We start from the raw sequence: 5,883 nt of genomic DNA, 5'->3' as shown, positions 1-5,883 counted from the left end.
ATACGGCGAGCGAGATGGGCAGGAACGAGTTTTCACTGTTGTGTTTATCACAGGGGCGCACAGTGGGTGATGTCAAAGGAAAACAGAAGCATCTTCACAAATGGCATCCCCGCATCTTTTCTGCTGGCACAGAGCTGGGGAGGCCGCTTGGGGAAAACAAAGCGCTCTTTCTTAAGGGAAGTAACTGCGGTGGTGCATTCCTTCCCCATCTCCCCTGCACCGCTCTGCCCTCTCAGAAATTCCAGCTAGGCCCTGGCCTTTGTGTAACGAGTTGGGCGCTTAAGCGTCCCTGGACCGTGCCAGGAACTCTTGCATGGTTAAGGCAGGGAACAGCACTGACCGTTCCAGGCACTCCTCTTACCTGACCGAGCCGGGTAATGAGAGCACAAAGAATGGGATGATCCGTCATTCCCTGACAGCCCTGGAGCACTCCTTATCAGGATCGTAACCCACGTGGAATGACACCACGGTTATCGAAATGCCATCATTTTACTAACGACGAAAGCCAATCGTCTTGCAACCCTATAAACAGCGGGTCCCAAGGGAGACCCTTTGAGCTCTCCTGGACCGCAGCGGGCTGTGACCAGCATCTCCCTCTGAGTGGGACGCCTCTCAGAATTTCACAAACTCTCCCGTTTGTGAAAGTTTGGAGGACCGCGCCGAGCTGGCGGCGAGACCTGGGCTAAAACCCTCTCCTCCTCGAGGCTCAACCCTGGCCCTTTGAGAAACGCGGAGGCATTTGAACTGAGTACTTCCACGGAACTCGAGGGGAATTTTTAACAGGTATTCCTGTCTACATACATATATATATGTGTGTGTATATATATATGCGCGCATATGTCTTTGTGCCTGTGTGCGTGCGTGTGTGAATCCATTTGAGTCCCCGATCACAAGTATAGTGTAAATATTACCATTTTGAATCTGTAATGAAGTCTCTGTTGTGATTGTAGTAAATTCTATTAATGCACTCTGTTAAACTAATCAATGGTTAAGTGCTGCTAAAATCTTGTGATCCACCTTAAATTGTGAAGGAACCTTAGATTGCTGCTAATTACGTATCATCCTTTAGATATAAAGCATTGACCAAGTCTGGGACTAGGAGTGGACCTAGCCGGTCTTCCCTGAACCTCGTGACTCGACGGGAGGATTTCTTTATTCCTTATACCCTTTCCTTTAGACATGGACTGTTGGCCACGTCTGAGACTAAGTCTGGATCCAGCCGCACCTAGACTCCTCCCTGAGAAGCAGTTTAGAAAGCGAGAGGGGTCCATTCTGGACCTCGTGACTCAACGGCAGAGTCCTCTTTACCCTTTTGTTTCTCCAGTCTCTCTGCCTAAATCGTTCCCATTCAATTTTTATTTGGTTTTCCTTTGTGTGTTTTAGTAAGTAGCAGAGTGGACCTTGCCATCAAATTCTGTTAAGTCGCATTCTATAAACTTGTGGTAAAATCGCTTTTGCCAATACCCTTGACGATGATTCTTTAAGCGGCCTAAACCACTCATTTGCGACAGTACCACAGGAGTAAGTCACAAGCAGCCTTCAGTAATCAGGGTGGTGTTTTTGTAGACAGAAGGCACTCGTGCACGGGGGGAGTGAAGCCTTCTGCTTACAGCGGTGCTAGAATCCACCCGACTACAAGCGCAGAAGGGTGCTGATGGAGTGGGAGCATCCAGCAGCTCCAACAGCTGTCCTGCAAGGCTAAAAAGGTCGCTCCTACTGTATAGGAGAGGTATGGCACTATAAAGCTTCTGTACCCTATAAAGGCGAACAGAAGAAAGCATTACTTTTCTTTCCCGAGGTGCTGGAAAGACTTTCTCATGAATACCCTGTGCAAGGGTGAAGTTAGGAAGCATAACGGAGATTAAAGTTCAGCTCACTTTATGGCAGGTAAAGGAAGATCAGTGTTTGAACAGTTGTTCAAAAAAAGAAAGCTTTACTAGAAAGTAACATTTTGGTTCTCACGTTAGGGATCAGTTAATTGCACCGGTGACAAATCATCCTTTTAGGGTTTATCTGGAAATCTACCCGTACTACATCAACTTTGTAGTCAACACTACTTCATAGGCTCCACTATGGCTTGTACTGTAAGTTGCTCCATACGGTCACAGTTTCTATTTTTGCTAATTTGAAATTACCCGAGTCTTTTAAAGTGCAGCCTGGAAAGATCTTGGAAATAAATGACACTTTGTGCTAATCCCACCTGGTACTGCTTGTTCTTTTCCCGACTCCGGGTGGCTTTGGAGAGTTCTTTGCACACAACGGGCACCGGGCCTGTGTCTGCACCGTATCTGATCATCAAATAGCTCTTCCCTGAGCCGGTCTGACCATATGCCAGCAGAGCAGCGTTATAACCCCGCCAGGCTTTCCCCAGCACTCCTTGACCAAGATCGCAAAAGACCTCTCTATGAAAAAAACCATCAAGTGCATCCTCTTCAGAGATGAGCGAGCAAATGCATACACGAGCACTGCTGTCCGCTACGGGTGCCCCCACTAATAGTTTAAATCAGCAATCAGGATTTGCAAACACACTTGAAAGTGGTACTGAGTTCCACGATGACAGAAATGTAGACAAAACCTTCATAATGCTGCAAACCAGTAAACTGACAAGTGCCAGTCGTTTGCATTACACTTACATGCGTGTTAGTAATGGGAGATAAACGAACCCACCAGTCGACAACTGTGTGTTAGCTACAACTGCTTTTAGTTGGTTCTTGGAATAAAATCTTACCTGGCCGGCGTAAACTGTTGGGTCCTGCTGAGACGAGCATACCATTCTTGCCCTTTAGGAAGAAGACGCTATGAGACCAACAGGCTAGATCAAAAGTAAAGGTTTTCCTGGGCCCTCGATTCCTAGGGTCACATATGCTTGTGCTGGTGGTGTTCACAGAAATCACGCACCTACTCCCTGCATTCTTCTCTCTCTGTGTGTTAAAATTACAATTGTAGTATCGCAAGACAAGCGATCAGTTGTTCACTAATAATTCATGGTTTAGTCTGGATTTAAACCAAGTTCAGCAGCAACGCACACCACACTGATGACTGCTGCGGGATAAGCCTGCTCTTGAACCATGCCAGGTGATAACAGAGCCAAGGAGTAAGCGACCTGAACGAAGGGACGCATCAGCAACTATCACATGCCTTCTTCCCTCTACCTCACATACCGCTCAGCCGCATAGCACAGTGCACTGGAAAACGCATTTTCTTTCAGGAACAGCTTTAATTCAAAAGGAACCACGGTACAGTTCTCGCCAAGCGTATCAAACAGACTCATTACCTCAACTACTTGGGTGAAAAAAGCATTTCTGGAATGGAAACCTGGAAGTTTTGCACGGAAGACAAAGTACAAATCAAATAAGAAACAAATGCCAGCTTATTACTTGAAATTCTATATTTTTCATAGTTTTTTCCCTTTGGCCTAGGCTAATAGGTTACAAGCATTGCCTAACAATGGAACAATTCCTAACAAAAGGAACTTCTGACGGGGGAATTAAACTGCTTAGCTATCTGTGGCCTTGTTTGCACACTGGGCATATTCTTGCCATACGATCTGCTAAAATTCTAAGTATTTTGGCACGTCCTGCTGGATTTATGCCTTCAGGCAGCAAAGGATTGCCACCAGGTCCTTGGGGGAAGGCCTCCTCCCCTGTGCTCTCCTCCAATACTGCGCGTCTCTTCCTGCCGCACCGCCCTGTCCCTCCTGTACTCCTGGGTGTGCTTGATTCCCCAGCCGTCCGGGCGGGTGTTTGCTCATGAGTAGCCGTTTTTTCTGGTTCAGTATGTGCAACACTTATTGTTCTTCTCTTAGGAGCTGCTGAGGTTTGTGCCTTACCCGCACTATCTTCAATGACCTAGAGTTAAAAAACATCTGTTAATGCATTATTAATTACCAAACGGAATAACTTCCAACTGAGTGAGACAAAACTGAGGACAGCGAAATACCGCGTTTCCTTTCACATCACCGCTGAATGTAGAGTTAGAAACATACAATGTACTCTCTCCTACAGAGGAAAGTTTATGCGGTTAAGGGACAGAGAACAGAGTATTCAGTGTACGCAATCACATGCTCCATTTCCGAGATTCCTGTTCCCAAAGCTGAGACGAGCTAACTAACTGACAGCCTATTTAACTTCATCTGAAGTCTGGGACACCGAAAACCTTTTTCCGTTCCTCAAGACCAATCAGTGTTTGTTTGTAAAGACTTTTCTGGTGGTTTCATTTTAAAGAAAGTTTACAGGCTTTTCTTTTGGTTGGTTGGTACCGGTTTTTTACAGTACGAACCTTAACCACAGGAGGAGTCTCTAGCAAATTCAGCTCTGATGCTCCTGAAAACTTCTTTTGTGAGACGGAACCATGCGTATTTGGTTTCAGTGGGCTGGATGGCATGAATGAAGTAGAAGCTCTGCATGGCGAATGTGGGCTACCACCCTGTGCTGCAGAGCGTGGAGGAACAGGACGAGCCACCAAACCCAGCAATCTGTTAAGGGACACAATTTAAAATACGAAAAGAAATAAATCAATAGCAAGAATCATGCTGCGTTCAAGAAATCTGAGATGGTACGTAACAAAAACATTCCATGAACAAGAAATACAGGTGAACCCTCGCTGTTGGGGTGATGTCTCAGGCCCACCAACAAGTCAGAGGCATTTTCTTCTTTTCAATTATTCCGTTACATTTCGTACTTAATTTCCTAAATCACTGCCTCTGAGGCAAGAGTAATCCAATGTTAAGTTGCACAAGTGATGTCATTCTCGTGTCAGAAGAAAATGCATCCACATTTCAATGCTGGGACCACTTCAAATTCTCCACTTAGTTGTGTCCCTAAGTTGACCTTTTCTTTAACAGACACAAAACTAAACGCAAAGAGAACACTTTGCAAGCACAGGAAGTGTACACACCCACACACATACACATACATATATATATAGGAGAAGCAACACCTTTTTGAAATAGTCATTCTGTAGATCTACTATACCTGGAACATTTTCCTAAAAATTCTCTAACAGATGCACTGCGCGACTCTGCATCAGGGAGAGGATGTGTTATGACTGGTGGTTCTGTCACTCCAGGACTAGAATTAAAAGGAAAATGTAAATGACTTTCATTCCCCTGAAGTCCAAACATACCAGAATCCAAGTTTATTTGACCATACCACCTGCAGGAAAATCATCTGACAACTACTAGCCTCTTTTCCACTCTATTATCATAGCAGAAAAACTCACTCTCCAAATATTACTTATGGTGTATTGATTCTTAAATGCTACATATTGTATGCGCAAAAAAGCCAGACAAAGCTCTATTCAGGCGCACCTTCCCTCCAAAACGCTAACGCAATTCCAATGGATTTATCTCTCTCTCTCCAAACATGTAGCTCAAGACTAAACTTTGTTAGAAGGCTGCTTACCTATCATGCTGTGAGAAACTGGTTTTCTGCTCGTTTGCTGCCCATACTTCTCCAATTTTGGACAATACATTACTGATGCAAGTTGCTCTTGGGTGCACGTTTCCTGCATTAGCTTCTTTTGTTACTGTTGATAATGGCTTTGGTCTTGCGACTGTAAAGCGAGAGGGAAAAACTCTCAGCCTCGTGGAATCCAAGCGATGGTTAGCTGTCCACTGTATTTCCCCCCCGAAAAATTACCTTCTCTTAAGACCGATGAAGGCAAGTGGTAAGGCTTGGCTCTCTCTACATGCAGCTTCCTTTCTCTAGGAAGGATCTTGCCATATTGGTCTAATACAGAATTTCTGGCAAGCGCTCTCTCTCTCAAGCGAGGATCACGATCATTCTGATGAATGAAAAGCGTAAAGCAGAACGTTGACGAATTACAAGAAGTTCGTTGCACAGAACTGCCTGTGCTATTTCTAATGAGTGAATAAACGTCCTC

General features: G+C 45.0%; 1 long non-coding RNA gene across 1 annotated transcript; it reads right to left on the bottom strand.

The window, feature by feature from the left end:
• Positions 1-4,438: 4,438 nt before the first annotated feature.
• LOC132319113 (uncharacterized) lies at positions 4,439-5,442 on the bottom strand. The gene is made up of 3 exons (XR_009484447.1): positions 5,403-5,442; positions 4,974-5,069; positions 4,439-4,474 (listed from the first exon to the last, which is right to left on the bottom strand). It is a non-coding gene; the product is annotated as an uncharacterized LOC132319113 (long non-coding RNA).
• Positions 5,443-5,883: the final 441 nt, after the last annotated feature.

The sequence above is a fragment of the Gavia stellata genome, chromosome 2, assembly GCF_030936135.1.
Source record: "Gavia stellata isolate bGavSte3 chromosome 2, bGavSte3.hap2, whole genome shotgun sequence".
In the NCBI taxonomy this organism is placed as follows: Eukaryota; Metazoa; Chordata; class Aves; order Gaviiformes; family Gaviidae; genus Gavia; species Gavia stellata.
The sequence above is the reverse complement of the archived record's forward strand: the minus strand, read 5'-3'. Positions and strand labels throughout refer to the sequence as shown.